The sequence below is a fragment of the Pelophylax lessonae genome, assembly GCF_965119305.1.
Source record: "Pelophylax lessonae genome assembly, chromosome: 2".
Classification (NCBI taxonomy): Eukaryota; Metazoa; Chordata; class Amphibia; order Anura; family Ranidae; genus Pelophylax; species Pelophylax lessonae.
In genome coordinates, this window is record NC_138769.1 from 537,280,379 (window position 1) to 537,301,746 (window position 21,368).

Here is a 21,368-nt window from a genome sequence, read left to right on the forward strand (position 1 = left end):
TTGTCGCAGTAGTACTACGGTACTCAGCGGTAAAGTGGTTAAACTGAATAGGTTATTTTTACAAGGTGATCGTTTACAATCACTTTAAAGCGGAGTTCCACCCTGGTTATACATTTTTTTACAAAAATACCCCCGGGACAGTCAGGGCTAGCACATTCCACAATGGCTAGCCTCTGATCTGTCCCGGGTTGCACTTACCTTTCAGGAGAAATACTTACCTTGAAATTGTCTTCTCCAGCGCTGCCATCTCAGGTGTGGGCAGCTTGAAGCCAGCACGATCCTCTTCCGCGTCCTCTTCGGTCCTCTTCCTCCTTCTTCGGTCCCACGATGCACTGCACCGGCCCCGACGTCACTTCCGGGTCGCGCGCGTCATCCCTCCACAGCTTCTGGGCATGCCCAGAAGCTGTTTAGAAGGGAATGACGCGCGCGCCCCGGAACTGACGTCGGGGCCGGTGCAGGCGCAATGATTCCTGGGAGCGATGACGTTCAGCTCCCAGGAATCATTGCAAAAGCCAGGAAGTGACGAATCGCCGTGGCCGCCGAGGGGAGGAAGAAGGAAGTAAGGTGAGTATATTTTCTCTAAAAGGTAAGTGAAAAAAAAAAAAAAATTGCGATTATCCATTTGTTTTTCAGGTGACCGGGAGCGAGAAGATGGAGGTAAGTATAAATTTCGGGTGGAACTCCGCTTTAAGCTCTTAAAGTGAAAAGCACAGTGGCTTAATGGTTAGCACTTCTGCCTGGTAGCACTAGGACCATCAGGTCAAATCCCAACCACAACACTACCTGTGTCTACATGTTCTCCCTTTGTTTGTGTGGGTTTCTTCTCATGCTCCAAAGATATTCTTGTAGGGAAATTGGCCCTTTAGGCACTTTAGAAGAACTACATTCCATAATTACTCAAGTTTTTATATTCATTGTGTGAATAAGTGTCCCTCATGGCATAGGGCCAAACCTTTACACCAAGTCCCACACCCGAAATATCACATATTTTGTGAAACACTAGTTTGTACCCACCAGTTCTTTGCACAAGTTACACTTGACACTTTACTTTCTTCAACCTGAAGGCATGGAGGGAAGCTGCTGTATATTTGCAAGGCCTCACACACTTGTGGTCTAGGCCCAGTGCAGATCAGCATTCTGCTATGCGGTGGGCCCTGTCCCAAGGTCCCTGTCACTAAGATAGTTAGACCATACCACCACCAATCCACCCCTCTTGACAGAATCTCCATCACAGGCCACCACCACCTTAACTCCCGAATTGGCTGCTTCTTGTTTTTTTCATTTGTCGCTCTCCATTACCCAGAAGAGTAACATGTAGGCATACTAGTGATCGACCAATATCGGTTTTTCGTTGCCGATACCGATATTTTGGCCAATGCATATCAGTATCGGCTGATATTGGCCGATATTTTTGTACATTTAAATTTTTTTTTCTGACAGGTACTTTTGTGGAGGGATCTGGGGGTCTAAAAGACCCCAAACCTCTGCGCTTAAAAGCATTCAAAATGCCAAATTTGGCTGTTTTGAATGCTGTAATTTTTTTGACTATGGCACCAGACAGTGCCCGGAAGTGATGTCACTCATGACGTCACTTCCGGGTTTTTGCATGGAGACCCAATCAGAGCCGAATGCGGCTTTGATTGGTCTTCTGCGGCAGTGCAGGATGGTTGCCCAGGTCTCCCGGTGGGATGGGAGACCTGGGCGAGTGGCGGAAGGCGGTGGGAGGGGGGACGTCCCCTCCCGCTCCTTGTAATGACAACCGAGCGGCTTCTCAGCCGTATCGGTTGTCATTACAAGACAGCCGACCGTCGGCTATGGACGCCGATACCGGGGTGATGCCTCTAGCTGCAGGCATCACTCTGGTACATGAGCTTTCCCGAAATATCAGCAATATCGGTATCCTCCTGGGCCGATTCCGATATATCGGGAAAAGTGCATGTAGCAGGAGTTCCAGGAATTGGGCCTGATGTGGGTCTGCCATGGTTACCAGAAACGCCAGCAGCCCCTTTAAGCTGAATACCCAAGTGTGAGATTTGAGTCAAAGACCAGTCCGGCATCTTTGGTTTGTTTTGTTTATTTTATATTGGGGATGGGATAAGGGAATGAGTGGGATACTCCTATGGTTCAATTAGGTACAAATGGGACACTTTGAAGAAAAATGCCTTTCAGCACTGTCTTGACGCCGGCTGGATGCCGACCAACGCTTGCCAGCGCTTGAAAAATACTGACTTGCTGAACTGTACTGGAACTTGACTTCTGACACTCTGGTTAGCTCAAAAGTCCCGAACACTGCTCCCTCCAGTCCTTGCTGACTGAGGTAGCCTCTGTATATTGCTTCTGCAACTCTCAACGCTGTACACTGCACACTGCATGCTGTACACTTTAACACTTCAGGGTCCAACTGCTGGCGCCCCCTCTGTACTTCAGGGTCCTCTCACTAGGCACCCCTCTACACTTCAGGGTCCTCTCACTAGGCACCGCTCTACACTTCAGGGTCCTCTCACTAGGCACCCCCTCTACACTTCAGGGTCCACACACTGGCACCCTCTTTGCTCTTCAGGGTCAACACTGGCACTCTCTTTGCTCTTCAGGGTAAACACTGACACCCCCTTTTCTCTTGCTCCTGCACCGGCTAGCTAGCTCCTGGATCCCCACGACCTTCACCAGAGTGGTCCCCTCTCTCTAGGCAGACCCCCAGGGGGCAGTTTGCAGTACTCACAAACTGGGAATGCTTTCCTGAAACTGTACCCCTCTCAGCTCCGCTAGTCCTCCGCACCGGATCCTCTCTGCAGCTCAGCTCAGCCTTCCATCCCATCTCACTAGGCAAGCCGCCTGGGACACCCAATTCCTCCGACAGGAGGAGAGACAGCCATACTTTCCCTCCTGGGACTCTGCTTCCCGCCAAAGACCTTTGCGTCATGTGCTCAAACTTATACCCACTGCCAGAATGCTGTGCAGCAGAATCTGCCTTTCTGGGGTAGATACAAGCCTGAGTGTGCCATTGGCTGGGTTTCCTCCACTGCTCAATGAGAACCCTCTCATAGAGCACAGTGGGGAGACTCCCCAATCTCAACAGCCACACCTGGGAGACATGACAGTCCAGCTGAAAATCATGGCCCTGCTGGTAAGCAGACAAGGCCCACTATATTTTACCTAGCATCTACCTTGTAGGGTGCTACATGCGTATCGGCCCTCGATACATCGGCTTTGCCGATAATCGGTCGGTCCCTAAAGCATACACTTCATTCCTCATTCCCATACTCTGTAGGATTTCACTATCACTTGGCATGCCCAGTAAATAGAACCAGGCGATTCACTTAACCAGCAACTTTGTTTATTGAATAAATGGCATAGTCAAAAATTTTTTTACATACTGTATAGTTTGTTCCAACGGTCACGTGAAAGTGCAACAGGCATTAGATTTAGATGAACAACAATTCACTTTAGCCTTGGGCAAAATCTTTATTGCTATGCTGTAGTGTCTCATACTTTTTTAGCCTTTGTAATTTACCACCAGCTGGTGTTTTGCTCATTGCCCTGTTTAGGGTCCCTCAAAGGGGTGTATCACTTAAGTGAAACACGTCAGGCACCTACAGTGCCTTGCGAAAGTATTCAGCCCCCTTGAACTTTGCGACCTTTTGCCACATTTCAGGCTTCAAACATAAAGATATAAAACTGTAATTTTTTGTGAAGAATCAACAACAAGTGGGACACAATCATGAAGTGGAACGAAATTTATTGGATATTTCAAACTTTGTTAACAAATAGAAAACTGAAAAATTGGGAGTGGAAAATTTATTCAGCCCCTTTACTTTCAGTGCAGCAAACTCTGTCCAGAAGTTCAGTGAGGATCTCTGAATGATCCAATGTTGACCTAAATGACTAATGATGATAAATAGAATCCACCTGTGCGTAATCAAGTCTCCGTATAAATGCACCTGTACTGTGATAGTCTCAGAGGTACGTTTAAAGCGCAGAGAGCATCATGAAGAACAAGGAACACACCAGGCAGGTCCGAGATACTGTTGTGGAGAAGTTTAAAGCCGGATTTGGATACAAAAAGATTTCCCAAGCTTTAAACATCCCAAGGAGCACTGTGAAAGCGATAATATTGAAATGGAAGGAGTATCAGCCCACTGCAAATCTACGAAGACCTGGCCGTCCCTCTAAACTTTCATCTCATACAAGGAGAAGACTGATCAGAGATGCAGCCAAGAGGCCCATGATCACTCTGGATGAACTGCAGAGATCTACAGCTGAGGTGGGAGACTCTGGCCATAGGACAACAATCAGTCGTATACTGCACAAATCTGGCCTTTATGGAAGAGTGGCAAGAAGAAAGCCATTTCTTAAAGATATCCATAAAAAGTGTCGTTTATAGTTTGCCACAAGCCACCTGGGAGACACACCAAACATGTGGAAGAAGGTGCTCTGGTCAGATGAAACCAAAATCAAACTTTTTGGCAACAATGCAAAACGTTATGTTTGGCATAAAAGCAACACAGCTCATCACAGTGAACACACCATCCCCACTGTCAAACATGGTGGTGGCAGCATCATGGTTTGGGCCTGCTTTCCTTCAGCAGGGACAGGAAGATGGTTAAAATTGATGGGAAAATGGATGGAGCCAAATATAGGACCATTCTGGAAGAAAACCTGATGGAGTCTGCAAAAGACCTGAGACTGGGACGGAGATTTGTCTTCCAACAAGACATTGATCCAAAACATAAAGCAAAATCTACAATGGAATGGTTCACAAATAAACATATCCAGGTGTAAGAATGGCCAAGTCAAAGTCCAGACCTGAATCCAATCGAGAATCTGTGGAAAGAACTGAAAACTGCTTTTCACAAACACTCTCCATCCAACCTCACTGAGCTCGAGCTGTTCTGCGAGGAGGAATGGGCAAAAATTTCAGTCTCTCGATGTGCAAAACTGATAGAGACCTACCCCAAGCGACTTACAGCTTTAATCGCAGCAAAAGGTGGCGATACAAAGTATTAACTTAAGGGGGCTGAATAAATTTGCATGCCCAATTTTTCAGTTTTTTATTTGTTAAAAAAGTTTGAAATATCCAATAAATTTCGTTCCACTTCATGATTGTGTCCCACTTGTTGTTGTTTCTTCACAAAAAATTACAGTTTTATATCTTTATGTTTGAAGCCTGAAATGTGACAAAAGTTCAAAGTTCAAGGGGGCCGAATACTTTCACAAAGCACTGTAAGTGTATGGTCCTTCTCCCATGACCAAATTCCAACAAAAAAAACTCTTATGACACCAACCCTTATCCAGAATAAATGTAACAACTCAAAAGGCCAAACGGCAGATACACCATAGCAGGTTAACCCTAACATTACTAAACAGAAACCGTAAATACATTACACAGTTAATACAGTTGGCACCTGCCTACATATGTGCGTGTAAAGTGCAGCATAAATTGTTGATGCTATATAAATACCTGTAATAATTAATAATAAATTAAAGTGATCCTTTAAGCATGATTTAGATGCGGCCTTGACTAATTGCATATTCCAGCGATTAGCTTCACTCAACTCCATCCTATTCACTTATATTACAATTGCAGTCAATTATAACCCATGACCATTGGCAGATGCAACGCATTTCAATAGGACATAGACATATTTCTGATTGGTAGAAGGCTTGTGTTCAAGGTGATTTTTATTAGCACTGTGACCAAGTAATACAGTTAGATCACCCATATATCTCAAGCCCTATTCTAAGTTTTCCTGCAACTCTCTGACACACCAATTTTTATTTCATGCAGCGTCTTCTAACTAGCAATCAGTCACACCTCTCTTCCCTGCAGAAACCACAAACATAAAGTGATCATGTTTGCTTTTCACATCTGTCAAATTTACTAAATGTAGTGGTTACAGAAAGCCCCCGAGACAATTCACTGATGAATATTTTAATAATAGTTGGCACCTAAGGTACATGCTGAAAGCTAGCTTGCACACGTACCTTTGGAGATTACTGTGGTTTCTTCAAACGCATTCTGCTGTAGAAAGATCTGAAATAGCTGGAGTCGGCTTGGGGTCATTGTGACCTGAAACAGCATGATATAAAGCTGGATAGTGAATTAGCTGACTATTCATCACTAACTAACAAAAACATGTAGAAATAATCATTGGCGGTACTGGCAAGCAATAGATTTATTATTACAGTAAGCTAGTATTATAATCACAGATTATTGTAGGGCTAATTACTTTATTTACAGAAAGTTTATACTAACAGTGTAAGCCCAAAGGACCTTTGTTGTAAAAGCAAACTTGCCATAAAATGTTGCCTATATGCATCAGCTAGTGGGATAGATACAGAGGTCCCTTCCTTACACATCCACTATATTGTCAAAAGTATTGGGACACCTGCCTTTTCACGCTCTAATTCATCCCAAAGGTGTTCTATTGGGCTACGTCAGTACTCCAGGCATCAGCATACCAAGACCTTTTGGACAATTTCATGCTCTCAACTTTGTGGGAACAGTTTTGGGGATGGCCCCTTCCTGTTCCAACATGACTGCACACCAGTGCATAAAGCAAGGTCCATAAAGACATGGATAAGCAGGTTTGGGGGTGGAAGAACTTGACTGATCTGCACAGAGTTGTGACCTCAATCTTGTGGAAAGCCTTCCCAGAAGAATTGAGGCTTTTTTAGATGTTGTTTAGCAAACTCTAATCTGGCCTTCTTGTTTTTGAGGCTCACCAATGGTTTACATCTTGTGGTGAACCCTCTGTATTCACTCTGGCGAAGTCTTCTCTTGATTGTTGTCTTTGACACACATACACCTACCTCCTGGAGAGTGTTCTTGATCTGGCCAACTGTTGTGAAGGGTGTTTTCTTCACCAGGGAAAGAATTCTTCGGTCATCCACCACAGTTGTTTTCTGTGGTCTTTTGGTGTTGCTGAGCTCACCCGTGCGTTCTTTCTTTTTAAGGATGTTCCAAACAGTTGATTTGGCCACACCTAATGTTTTTGCTATCTCTCTAATGGGTTTGTTTTGTTTTTTCAGCCTAATGATGGCTTGCTTCACTGATAGTGACAGCTCTTTGGATCACATATTGAGAGTTGACAGCAACAGATTTCAAGTTGACAGCAACAAATTTCAAGTAATGCAAATAGCATACTTGAAATCAACTCTGGACCTTTTATCTGCTCCTTGTAAATGGGATAATGAGGGAATAACACACACCTGGCTATGGAACAGCTGAGCAGCCAATTGTCAAATTACTTTTGGTCCCTTTAAAAGTGGGAGGCACATATATAAACTGTTGTAATTCCTACACCTTTCACCTGATTTGGATGTAAATACCCTCAAATTAAAGCTGAAAGTCTGAAGTTAAAGCACATCTTGTTTGTTTCATTTCAAATCCATTGTGGTGGTGGTGTACAGAGCCACAACGTTTAGAATTGTGTTGATGTCCCAATATTTATGGACTTAACTGTATATTATATTATATTATACCATATTATATTATATTATATTTTATTTTAATATATTATGTTCTATTATATACTGCATAGGTAAGTAAAACTATTATACTGCCATTCGATCAGATTTATAAGGGAAAAAGCAAAGTTTTATAACACCTACAACTAGTTTTGGAATAGTAACACACATAACCTAACCAATTCAAATCACATTTGCCTTCAAAACTGCATTTTTTCCCACCAGTGATCAGAAATTTTCACAATGCTGACTTAACTGCTCAAGGGAATGAGCTATTATTATCTTAGGAAAAAGCAAGTTAGTAGTGCCACTATTAAATTTACATATATTAGTTTTATACAAGGTTTATTTGTACAGGTTTTTATGCCTAGAACTTGGGAGATAAGTTATAATCAGACATCTGAATGTCTATATAAGAAAAGTCCCCTCGGTACTGCATAAAACTATTATACAAAAAAGAAAAAGTACTGCAGAACCAACACCAAGACAATAATGTCGAAGGAGCTGCTACCACTAAAAAGTATTTATCACCACACCTTCAAACAATAATGATTCCAAAAATAGTGAAGCATGCCACTCTATATAACATGCAAATTTTCAAAAATAAAAACGAACACTGAATTACTAAGCCAAACAAATAGTGAAAAAAATTCCTGTGCATGTGTATAACATATGTTATTATACAACATGTGTTTAAAGTACATAATTTCACTTGATATGCTAAAAAAAAATAAAATACAGGTGCTCTTATCAATAAACTTCAAAACAGTGTCTTATAGTAGAAGTCCATCCTAACACTAAAATCTGTAAATCTACTGGCATCCACAATCTATGACTGAAAAAACTAAAAGTCCAATTTTCGGATGATCAATAGTCCATCATATAATGTTACATATGTGAAGATGTCTATCAACTTCTCAAAATTTTGTGCTGTCACAGCCACCCAGTGCAATATATCTGCTCACCTCCAAATGTGGACCCCAATATAATATCAAGGTCATGAAAGCTTAAATCACACACATCTCCTCCTCCTCAAGCAGCTCCAGACTCACAGATAAGGATACATGCAAACACAAAATAAAATAATAGCGATCTCTGTATAAAAGTATATATTCATGCAGTTGCCAAAAAAGCACTCACAACGACAGCCCTAAATACATATAGATGTATAATCCTACGTCCATAGCATGAACGATTCCCACTGTGTATGCGGCTAATCAGTGCAATTAATCTGCTCACCTCTCACTGTGGACCCCAATACAATCAAGGTCAAACTGGCATGTTATTCCATCCTGGGCAGTATTTCCTCCACTCCACTTAAACACTCCCCTCTTTCAGCCTCTCAACATTCACAGGCAAGGCAACATGTGAACACAAAATTTGGACCAATAGTGTTCTCCGTATAAAACCACACTTTATTTAAATCACCATAAAAGCACTCTCATTCCAAGTGCACCCATAGTGCTATGTTAAGTTCTTCACAATGTATACAGGAACTCGCGAATAACTCGTACACATAAAATCTTCACTTACAGTGTGGCTCCTCTCCTATACTTGTTATCCCCAATAGCAGGGCTTCCTCAGTAGGAGCCTTGCTAAATTAGCACTTTCTAGCACGTGACTGTGCTTAGGCACTCCTGTTCTGTAGCCTAATAGCTGTACATTTATAATACAAGATTCTCTAAGGCACCGTGCCTCTAACTGCTACTCTCATGAACAGGGCCGTTTGAAGGAATTTTGGGGCCCCAAGCAAAATGGACATGGAGGCCCCACCGCACACACACAAAGCACTCTCCCCCTAGCGAGCCGGCGCCGCGGGACGTCATGCCGCTCGTCCGCTGTGCGCCCGCCCGCCGGCCTGTCACAGGCCACCTGTGTGTTGTGAGGCCGGCCTGTGTGTGTAAGCGGCGCTTGTGTTTTGGGTTTTTGGGATAATGACAGTCTGTGTCTTGGGTCTTGGGGCCCCAGGCCAGCTCGGGGCCCCAAGCAATTGCTTGTTTTGTCTGCCTTGATGCTACGGGCCTGCTCATGTAATTTGTAGTGAGATTTGGTGAAGTTATTACTGTAATGCTCACTGTTCTCCTCAGATCTTGATGGAGAGGAAGCTGAACCTTAGGAAGTTAAGTGCACAGATCTGCCAGTATAATGCACTTCTCTAGCTCCTTCCAGTATATTACTCCACCACTCATTAAATCTCCAGTCATTGAGGGACAGATATAACATAAGGAAGCAAATCCTTGCTCCTCTAAAAAGATGGCAACCTCCACACAAATATACAGTGTAGAGAAAGGCACAGTAAGTCAGCAAAGAGGAAGAGATAAAAAGCAAGGAGTTTACAGGCAATGCTGGTAATTAACATTTTGTCCTCTGGTAATTAGTAGTTTGTTCTCTGTTTGCTCTTTTGGGCAAAGCTTCCACATTACAGGTCCTCCTTAAAGTGGTTGTAAAGTCACTGTGCCTAATTACCAGAATCCCCTCTGTTATAGGAAGCCATGTTGCACAGTGTTTTTTTTAAATTATGCAGCTTAATACCTTATTTCAGAGTGCTGCTGTGAGGTCACAAGACCTCCCACTGCTCTCCTTTCCCGATCTGAGGGCTACAGCGGGTGAGGCTGAGATTCACCTCTGACAGCAGAAGGGAGGAGAGGAGGAGAGCGGTGGTAGGTCACATGACCGCATAGCAGTGCTCTGAAATAAGTTATTGAGCTGCATAATTTTAAAAAAGAAAAGACACCGTGCAACATAGCTTTTCATACCAGAGGGGGTTCTAGTAATTAGGCACAGTGACTTTATATGAAATAGCAGAAGGAGGGGAGGGGCAGGGAGCAGATTAGCTCTCACATCAATGATTTATTAGCTGACAGGCAGGGATGGAGGGGAAGAGGGAGAGCAGCGGGATAATGGAGGCAGATACACTGACCACGGTATCATTGATCAGCAGCCACAATTACCATGGTCAGCACACACAGAGGGACACAGGGACAGGCAGAATCAGCCAGGTATTTTACAGCATAGAATTGGACAAATGACTCTGCACAAGTACTATGTTGTATATTCTGCTTTAAAGGAGCAGGATTATTTTTTTAAGACTTTAAAATGTTATTGTGAATTTATTTAAAAGTCTACTTAAACCTGTCTGAAATACTATCCAGGGTACACAATGGGGTACAAAATTGCTTAGAAGTTGGTGAGCCCTGGGAAACCAAACTCTAAATGTTCTTTTATGCAAATAAATACTTCAATGTAAAAGTATTTGTTTTTTTGTCCACCATCCTTAACCTGCCTGCTTCTCATTATTGGTTGGTAAATGTGATGGTGAGGTTCGTGGCCTCTGAGTGAGAAGAAGTGAGAGGAAAGGGCAAGTTCTTAGCTCCCAGGGTGCTTAAAAGATAACTGATATTATCAGATTGGAATCCTCCAAAAGGCAACCTTGGCCTAGCTTATAATGTACAGTATGTCCAGGGGGTCAGTTATGTCCTTCAAGCTCTGGCAATAAACCAGGTGAATAGCACTATTAGTCAAAGCATCCATAGGCTATTGGTGTCTGATGGGGTTTCCATGCCAGTTCAAACAAAGCATATGGCCCGATCCTGTGTGCATATTGCCTAATCTTGATTAACATCATTTGAAAGGATAGGGGGACTAAACCTTCTACATCACTAGGACCCCATTCTTAAATCCTTCATTGGATGATATCTACAGGTTCCTGCACATACTTGTTGTTGTATCACACATGTAGTTTACTACAAATACTGTAAGTACATGTGTACATGGTAACCATTTTAAATAATATACAGTATAGAAGCAATTTGAATGTGTGTGGAATTGCTTGTAATGATTTTGATTTTGTAGCACACCCCCTAAGGAGCCGCAAGTAGAATGGGATCCCCCACCCTGCACTGCCAGGCACACCAAATTTCCACAGGCACTCAGAGCCAGAGAACAGACTGTTTTTGTTTTATTGAGGATAATAAACTTGGATAGTGATGGGAATTTATGGGATGCTCGTTTGATTTCAAGTAACCTTCATAGACAGCTTTTCCTATATACAGTCCTATATACAGTCTCTATATATAGCTTCCCTTCTTCATTCAGCACACTCTTGCTTGCAGAACTCAGCTATATCACCCTGTTGTGGTTTTGTAGAAAAAGCCCACTACAGGCATGGACTCATAGCCCCTATACTAGGTGAACAGATAGGATGACACATCCTAGCACTTCCTCTCTGTGGTCACTGCTCCCAGCACTACCTCTTTAGGCCCTGCCAGCCCTCCCACACTCCTCCAGACTGTCTTCCAGACTGACACTCACCAGCCCATCCAGATGACTGTAAGGAGATCTCCCGGACTTGCTGACCTGCTCCTTGTGTCCTTTCACTTGCCATTGTGCCTCCAGGATACAATTTCTCTGTGTATTGTAGAGGGTCTCTTCAGCACCTGAGCTCCAGGCCTGAAGCCCCCCAGACTAGAGAACGCCCTCAAGGGCCACCAAAAGCCTCCTCAGTACTCCATCTCTATCTTCCATCTGATTAAACCCTGCTGGCATGACTCATGCTTATTTATGAAGTGCCTAGCCCCCTTCCAGTCCCTTTCTGCTCGGGATTTGTCGGGGACCTCATAAATATGCCAAACAGCCCCTCCTAGCTTCCACCTACTACATCTAGAACCTTCTAGGGGGTTCCAGAAAACAGGGGGTGGCACCAGAAGAGTTGTCCGCTGAGTCATCCAGCCTCCCCGAGTCACTCAACCCTGACCAGAATCATCCCAGGACTGGCTCTCAGCCAAACCAATTAACCTACACTAACAACCGAACTATGTACACCTAGCACACTAGCTAGAGGGTGCTACAAATTAGTACTATGTTTTAACTTCACATATATTGAATTTAAACTCCCAACCATTGTCAGGAGATTGCCACTTTTTTACCTAAAGGCTATGTTTTCTCATGGGCATATCTAATTTTATAATTTCACTTTAATTCCATCAAGAGCTTATACATAAAATCTGCATTGATATTTAATCATACCTGTGCAGAAACTTATTTTAAATCTGGCGAAAGTGAAACACCAGGTTTGCATTTTCTTGCAAAAATTATAATGCTAATCTGATCTAGTCTGATTTTTCCATTTATTTACTGTAGGAGATGCAGCCATATGGAAAAGGCTGATAAGAGACTATATCTCTCACATATGAATGAGAACTGTAGATTTTATTATGGACTATGTTTGCAGATGTCTGGAGAGATGATTATTATTCATCTCCTGTTCTGCTGTTTAATTCTGCATCTTCCAATAGCAGGAACTAGTCCTCCCGCTGGTAGTGAGATACACTGCTTCTCACATCTAGTCTGAGTAAATGGATTCTCAGCCATCTTTCTGGTGACAAATAGAAACTGTGTTGTGTTGGTTATTAAAATAGGTTTTGTTGCTTTCAATGCAGGAAATAATATATTCAACAGATTCTAAATTTATAAAGTATGCTGGGCATGGAGAGGAGGGTTAACTCAACCTTTCACATACAGAAGCAGCGTAATTTTTCTGTGACCTTACGAAATCCCTTAGAACTAAAATTAAATGAATGTAACTTGTAATAATACGAGACAAAAATTATTCTGGAATATCTGTTACAATACCTGTTACAGCTCTAGAATCTATGTCCCTAATTATATCTATGCTTCTGAAAATCTCTGTCATATTTAAAGTGTAAGTTGACCTTTATAGAAAATCTTCAAGGTGACCCTACACTGGACCCCCTCACCCCCCCCCCCCCCTGGTCCCTATGTACTATAGCCCCGAAATTCTGCTCTGTCAGGGACTGCAACGCTGCTTCACCAGTCTGGGAATTAGAAATGCTCCTGGCTTTCTCTCTTCTCCTCGGAGAGCAGACAGGACTGGTTAGACAGATTCTGATTGGTCAGCAATGTCACATGAACTGTGCTGGCCAATTAGAATACCACTTGTCCATACACGCTGAGAGGTACAGAAAGGTGATTAAGCTGTGGGGATTTCCAATTCCTGAAGAGGGTTATTACAGTACAGTGCATATTTTTAGCACTGATTATTGTAGTCACTGGTCCCCCCGAAAGTGTAAAAAACGTTTATTTGGATTTTTTTTTACCAAAAATATGTAGCAGAATACAAATTGGCATAAAATGATGAAAAAAAAAATTGATTTTTAATTTATTTTTGGGAATGTTATATAGCAGAAAGTGAAAAAGATTGTTTTTTTTTTTTCAGAATTGTCACTCTTTTTTTGTTTATAGCGCATAAAATAAAAATCGGCGAAGCGGCATTCCAGTCCCTGACAAAGGAGGATCACAGGACTACGATACAGTGGGATCGGAGGTATGGGGTCCAGTGTAATGTCACCCCATATAGCTATTGTTTGTTAAATGTAGTTTTTGGCTTCCCTTTAACCCTGAGGCGCCTCTTTAATTAGGCAGATTAGGGGATCGTCTAAGGCCTCACTCTCATAGGAGCCTTGCGGCCACCTAATTTGCCTAATTAAGAGCCGCCTCTGAGGCTGGCAGCAGAGATCCCCCCCCAAAATCAACTCAGTGCTGAGTCCTGGGCAGTCTGTACAATCCGCTCAACTGCTCCGGGGAGAGATCTACACAGAGAGATAACAGGATTTTGATCGGGACCAGGTTACCGGGGATGGGAGCTCACTGACCGCTCCGGATCACAGCCAGATAGAGCCGCTCAGCAAATTCAGCGCAGACAGTTTCACTCCCCCCCCCTCCCTTCCTGCATGGACAGGAGAGGAGAGAGAGCTGCTTCTGCTCCTCCTCCTCCTCCTGCCCTCTCCTCCTGTGTCTCCAACAGTGTACTGCCTAAGAAAAGGGCCACGCCTTCCCCCATACCCAATTGGACCTACTTTCAAATTAGACATTTTCTCAAATCCTTGAATCATAATGGGGCCCTTTCCAGAGACCTCACCCCATTCGAGAAGCTTTGTACAAGCACCACTCCACAACGCCATCTTATTTCGGTAACATACAATCTCCTGGTTTCGGAAGTCCAAGAACACACTAACAAAGCTAAGCCCAGATGGGAATCAGACCTCAACCTCTCCTTGTCTGAAAAAGAATGGCAGAATCTATGTCACATTGCCCATAAAAGTTCCCTCAATGTATCCACACAAGAAAATTGCTATAAGTTGCTAACTAGATGGTACAGGACCCCTTCACTCCTACATAAATACAACCCAGATATCACTGACACTTGCTGGAGATGCCACTCTGATACAGGGACACTCATTCATATCTACTGGTCCTGTCCAAAAATACAACCATTCTGGTTATCTATCCATGAAACCATCACGAAAGACCTAAAAATTGATATCCCTTTCTCTCCTGCGCAATACCTCCTGAACTATACTATTGTCCCACCTTACAGGTACTGCAAATCTCTCTCTCCACACCTACTCAATGCAGCCAAAGCATGCATACCAATCCACTGGAAATCAGATGTAATTCCACATAAACGGGAATGGCTTCACAAAATGGACAAAATTGCTAGATTAGAAGAACTTGTTGCGATCGCTCGAGATAGAACAATCTCCTATGCTCACACTTGGGCTCCCTGGAAATTATTTCGAGACCCACAAAACCATGCATTGCTAACCATCACTCCCACTTTTACGACTGATCCTTCAGTTTCCACCACATGACTTTCTTTCCCTCTAATACTTTGCCTCATACATCATGACAACCCTTGGCTTCTCGCACACACACCAAGACTGACAGCACACCGGTAGACCCCTCTCACCCCTAAACAAGGGCTGTAAGTGAGAGAGGTTTACAGAGCACAATGCGGTAAGCCTAACACCAACCCCATATACTGCCATCTCTCATTTTCGGTCACCATATTGTTTTTCAACCCCCCCAGGCTGGCAAGGCGGAGACCGATGACTCCCTACCCTCCTTTCCCCCTTCCTCTCCCTCCCTTCCTCCCCCCACCCCCTACCCTCCCCAATTTTGATGAGTAGGTGACCTCTTCTCCCCGGAGTGGTCACCTCCCACCAAATCATCTTACTCTTACATATATTTTTAAATGTTTGACATTTCTTTCCATTTATTATCATATCAACTTCTCTCTAACAACCCAGTTGATATCTTGCAACATACCCCCTTTGTTTTACCTCAAAGTCACATACACCGAGATGTGCCTACAGTTATCTACTTTATTGTACTATGGTTAGAATAGTACTTCCAATCTGACACAATTGAGCTTCAAGTTGACACTCGTTTTGTCTCTAGCTTTTCTATTGACTTAGTATTAACGGCCACTCCTGTTGAGTCTCCTGTTTGTTAAAAGGTCAAGCCTTTCAATACGTGTCTTACGTTGATACTCGTTCTCTCTTGGATTATTTGTAATAACTTTTCAATAAGCTATGTTGCTGTACATTGTATGTACTGTCTATACGTTGACTTATAAGAGACTGTATGTATTCTTTATATTGTTATAATTCTTTCAATAAAAATTTTTTGGAAAAAAAAAAAAAAGAAAAGGGGATGTGTGGGCGGGAAGTTTAAAGTCCAGCAACCAGTAGAGGAAAGATGGAGCCTGATCCTTCCATCCACTCCCTCCCTTCTCTCTCCTTCTTCCCAGTGAGTTCTATCATGTAAGGGGCGCCCTTCCTTCCTCCTTCTTTCTTTCTTTCTTTCTTTCTTTCTTTCTTTCTTTCTTTCTTTCTTTCTTTCTTTCTTTCTTTCTTTCTTTCTTTCTTTCTTTCTTTCTTTCTTTCTTTCTTTCTTTCTCCATGTTAATATCTCCCTAGCTAGTCCCTGGTCAATATGGCAAGAGACCAGCAGGGGGTTGAGGGGGTATAAATGGACTAGAGTCCAGAGCAGAAGGCTCCTGTTCCTGGGGGAGTAGGACCCAGCCTTAGGGCTCTAAAATCTGCCTGGAACTACAAGCACCTTTTTGTGGGGTCCCAGCTACTGTTTGGCTGGGGGACCTCTGTTCTTTCCTCCTGGAGCATTTACAGAAAGCCTCCTTTCTCTTTGGCTTTGGGAGAGCAGCAGTTACTAAGTGTACACCCAGGATTGTATTCCTGTTGAGTAGTCCCTTTTGTACCATTCATCATTATACTTGGAAGGGGGTGCTGTCACCCTGACATCTTAGTGCAGAGTTAGTGTCCTCATTTTCAAATTTTTAAAGTTACTGGAGTATTCCCAGGCTCACCCTCACCGTATCCAGGCTCTACCCAAAAAAAACAAAAAGAGGTGCACAGCCTGTTTACTGACTGTCATGTCATGTGCCCCGCTGCTGTGTTCCTATCAGGGAATGAAACCCGGGATCAAACCATCAGACCAATCCTGTCTGTGCGCTATATAAAAAAAAATTGAGTTTAGTGTCACTTTAACAAGCAGTAGATTAGCTTGAAATCAATTCCTCACTGACCTCTGTAGTTGTTCACTTGAAAACTGCCAAGTTACAGCTGAGAGGGGGAAGCAAACTGAGCTGACTAAAAGAATGGCTTGGACAACTAAAGTTCTGCTACTGTGAACCTCAAGGATGAACTGCATCACAGTGTCCGTAGCTAAAGTAATCATTGAGGGCTGGGTTTAAAGCTCTTTGCTGCTAGTTATGAACGTGAAATACAATAATATCCATAGCTTGACCAAAGGTTTTCTTTTAGTTTGGTCACCCACGCCATAATTCCTGGGCATTACAACAAACAATACATAGATTCTCAGGCCCTAGTTAAGCAGCAACTCATTGTAGATTAAAGCGGGACTTCACTCTGTCAATCAACATTGCCTATTAGTAATCATTATGCTGCTAGCATTAGTAAATAGATATGTCATAGTTACTTGTTTTTGAAGGTAACTTCACTTTCATGGGAAAAATAAAGCAAATAAAAAAAATAATATAGTGTATACAATTGCTACATGATTCATATTGTAACTGAATGTTATTAATGACCTTTCCTTTTCAATCTGCAGCTGTTGTCATTTTCTGTAGATTGAAAAGCTATATGGCTATAAATGGCAACCTGGAGGCGTTCAGTATACAAAGCACAGTTTGCCTCCAAAAAAGTAATTTCCTGCTTGTATGATTGGCTTACTGATTTTTTCAGAAGCCTGCACTAAGATACAAGGAAGATTTTGGGCATCCCCTGCAACAAAAAAATGATATTTTAGTGAGATACTCCCAAAGGGAAATCACGTCTAAGGGGATGCAGGCCCTGTCAGTGCAGCAGCTGGTTAAGAATTCACTCCCACACAGACTTACCCAGCACATGGACACAGACAATTTCTTTAGAAAAACAAAATCTTTGCAATGTGCAGGATCACTCAGAGAGGAACGTTTTTTCTCAAAAAAGTGGAGTTACTCTTTAAACTTTTTTTTAAAGAGTAAAAAGAGTAATACGTTTTTTATTTCTTCAGTTACTTCCTGCTTTCCAGGACTAGGCCAGTGATGCTATACATCCCTGGAGTCTTCAGGAATGGAGGAGGGGCTTACTGAGCTAAGCACACCCTCCTGCATGCATGTCTGAGCTAAGGGCAAACAGAAACCAGGAAGTAAATATTACATAAATCATCTGCTGTTACTCAAGATGGCCCAGAAATCCTAGGTGGTGTTTTTCAATGTTTACTCCGCAAAATAAAATATGGAGACATGGACGGATGGGTGAGTTTGAGTTTGTGGTACTCAGATGTAATGTAACTCTGCTTTAAATACTCCCTAAGACCAGGGAAACCTTAAAGAAGTCACTGTTGGTGCAGGACATCATTTACAGTGGAGGAGGGACATCTATCAATTTGTTGTCACTATTAGATTGTAGAAATTGAATTATAAAATAGAAAAGAAAGGGAAGAATTTATTGGTTATTTGTTTGTTTTAATATAAGGATTTGTGCTCCTTTCCCTTTTTGTTTTGTTTGTTTTCCTTCTTTTTGTTTGTTTTCCTTCTTTTTTTCCCATATTACATACATTTAAAGTGGAGCTAAAGGCAAAATGTTTTCGTTCGTTTTGAATAGAGTAAGGCAGGGTTATAATTTATATCAGTTTTCCCAATGGGGAGTTTTACTTGAGGAAATCCCTCAAATGTGGGAATTCTTGGTTATCATCACCAGAGTCACCAGAACTAATGTCCCTGCTATTTCAGTGCTGGTAAGTAGTGACAACCCAAAATTTGTGATTTTCTTTTGCTTTTGGTGATAACAGTAAACAAGACAAATAGAAAGAGTGAATGACAGGTTTTCCAATCCATTTCCACTCTATTCAAATATAGAAAAAAAGTTTTGTCTTTAGGTATACTTTAATAATGTGTGTGTGTGTGTGTGTGTGTGTGTGTGTGTGTGTGTGTGTGTGTGTGTGTGTGTGTGTGTGTGTGTGTGTGTGTGTTAGTTTTTAAAAAAAATCAAGAAAATAGAGCAAAGGGATGTAATGCATTGTACATTGACCACAGACCTAGTGCATAAACAAATTAGTACTGAATTATGTATCTAAATGTATGCCTTTCAGGCACAAGGCCCTAGAGGTATACATGTAGGACGAAATACACTAAAGTTTATTGTTTTTTTGGGGGGGAACCTAAAGGATTAGCAGACTTGATGTCTTTCCAAGTCAATGTTCATATACCATGCGTTTCTCCTCTTTTTTTCATTTGTCTTACTATTGAATTTTAAGCAAAAAAAGAATAGTACAACAGTATAACAATGGATTCATCAGAAAGAGAATACATGTATTTTGTTTCAAGGTAGTAACAGACTATTGAAGATAACCAGCATTGTAAAGTAGCCATCAAATGCACAAGCATAATTCAAATCACCAGTGTCAGCATTTAACATAGTATAGTATGTGACAATAGCATAGTGCTCAGCAGTATTAGCAGACAATGGCTTAACGTGTACAGGTGAAGTACATATATCTGGTATTATATAATAGATACAGAAAATTAACAATGGGTGTAACGTTGGTAACACTATAATAGAAATTTTGAAAAATGAAATGCCACACACCTACTCAAGGGATGGCTGATAAAATCAAATTAATGTGAAATGGGTGAGCCATCAGAAAAGGAGGGAAAAGTATCCAAAGAACCATACAGAGAGCTATCCCAGAATGACCAAGTACGATCAAACCGGTCTGATTGATCTCTCAATTTAGTGGTGAGGTATTCAAGGTGGTGCAACTCTGCAATACCAGTGAGAAGTTTATTCAAAGCGAGAATTGCAATAGATACACAGTGGAGCAGAATCAGACTCTTAGCTACTGTCAGAATTTGAGTGACCAATTCTATGTGCATACCTAAACCTTACTGGAAAAGGCAGGAACCTTCTCCTATCACAAAAATGTGGTATGTTGAAAGGTGAAGGCTCAGCCAAAAAACAACAAGAGACAGAAGGGGATGTAAATAAAAATCCCTCAAATATGAAAATGAAGGCACCAAAATAGAGTTGCAAGTGCCTCCAGTCTGTAAATGATATGAACAGGGTTAACCAATTACTGTGGCAGTATTATAACATCTTTGCCACTCGTTGGCAAGCCCTACAACTGTATTGCAAATACCAAAGAGAAGGTGTATACAAATAGATGGTGGGCTTGGAGAGCCATTGGGGTAATCCATATAACAATCCCCTCTACTCACACGGTTTCCGCTCCCACTACTCAAATGGAAGATCACAGAAAGCCACAACGAAAAATTTTAAAATCTACCCAGTACCTCCACCACTAACCAAAGGAAGTCATTGAATACTCAGTTCCCATCCTGCTGAAACCATGCATCACTCTAAATAAAAAAAGGTACCACATTTTTGTTACAGAAGAGATAGAGATATGTATCCTATCCCCTAGCTCTCTAATGGAATATTACAAGAGCTCATGCTCCCCATTCTAATAGCATTAAAAAAAAAAAACCACACACACACACACTCAAATCCCATTCAGTAAAATCCTAATAAATGTAAAGTCTCTTGTTCTCCCAGTGGCTTTTGGTGCATTGAAATATTCTCACTCTTGTTTCTAGTGCGTTTAACAGGGAGGGGACTTGGCTACGGACACTTTCAAAAGCAGTGGGTTGTGCTAGGGCTAGAGAAGGAAAGTGTGTAAGGAAAGTGTTTGATCTGTAAGTTATAAAATAACTTACAACTCGTAACCCTTTTTGTGCGGAAAAATCTTCAAACCTTCAACTGGATTAGGAAAGTGTCCAAACTTAAACCGTTTTGCTTGGGCCCAGGCAACAACTGTCTGGGAGTTTTGAATTATACAGGACAATGGTTAAGCAAGATACATTAAATCTCAAAAGGCTAAAGCTTATTACACGTATTTCCATAATTGTAAAGTAAAAGCAACAGTTGCTAAAAACAGATGTTTCAAAGATGTTATATAGTTAGTAACGTCTGACCAAATTAAAAAGTTTAAAAAGTGTACTGGATACAAATATCCCTGTTCTATTTTCATCCAAGAATTAGAGGCATATTGGACAGTCTAGGCTGCTAACTGTCAGAGATGAGCAGCATGGTAACAGCTAAGTAGATCAGGTGTTCTTAATCCCCTTTAGTTTTTAGAGAATACATTTATAGTGCCAGATAAGTTTAGTACCGGTGTAACGTGAGAATTACCTACCCCGTGAGAATTACCTACCCCTCGTCACTTCCGGCCAGAAAGAGCTGAGCAGCGCAGCAGTGCGCATGCTCAGAGCCCCGGATACGTAATGGAAGAACAGAGGAGTTTACTAGTGCGCATGCGCACTAGTATGAAACTATCTCGGTGTACCGTGAGAAAAACCTACCGACGCGGCGCTTACATAAAACAGCTGTGCGGCAATACGAATCATCTCCGCTCCTGTCCCGGTCACTTTCCTGCTCTCGGCAAGTAAATATAAAAGCGGCTTTCGGCTCCGTGATTTATCTTTTCATACAGCCGCTGCCGCTTTTATATTTACTATC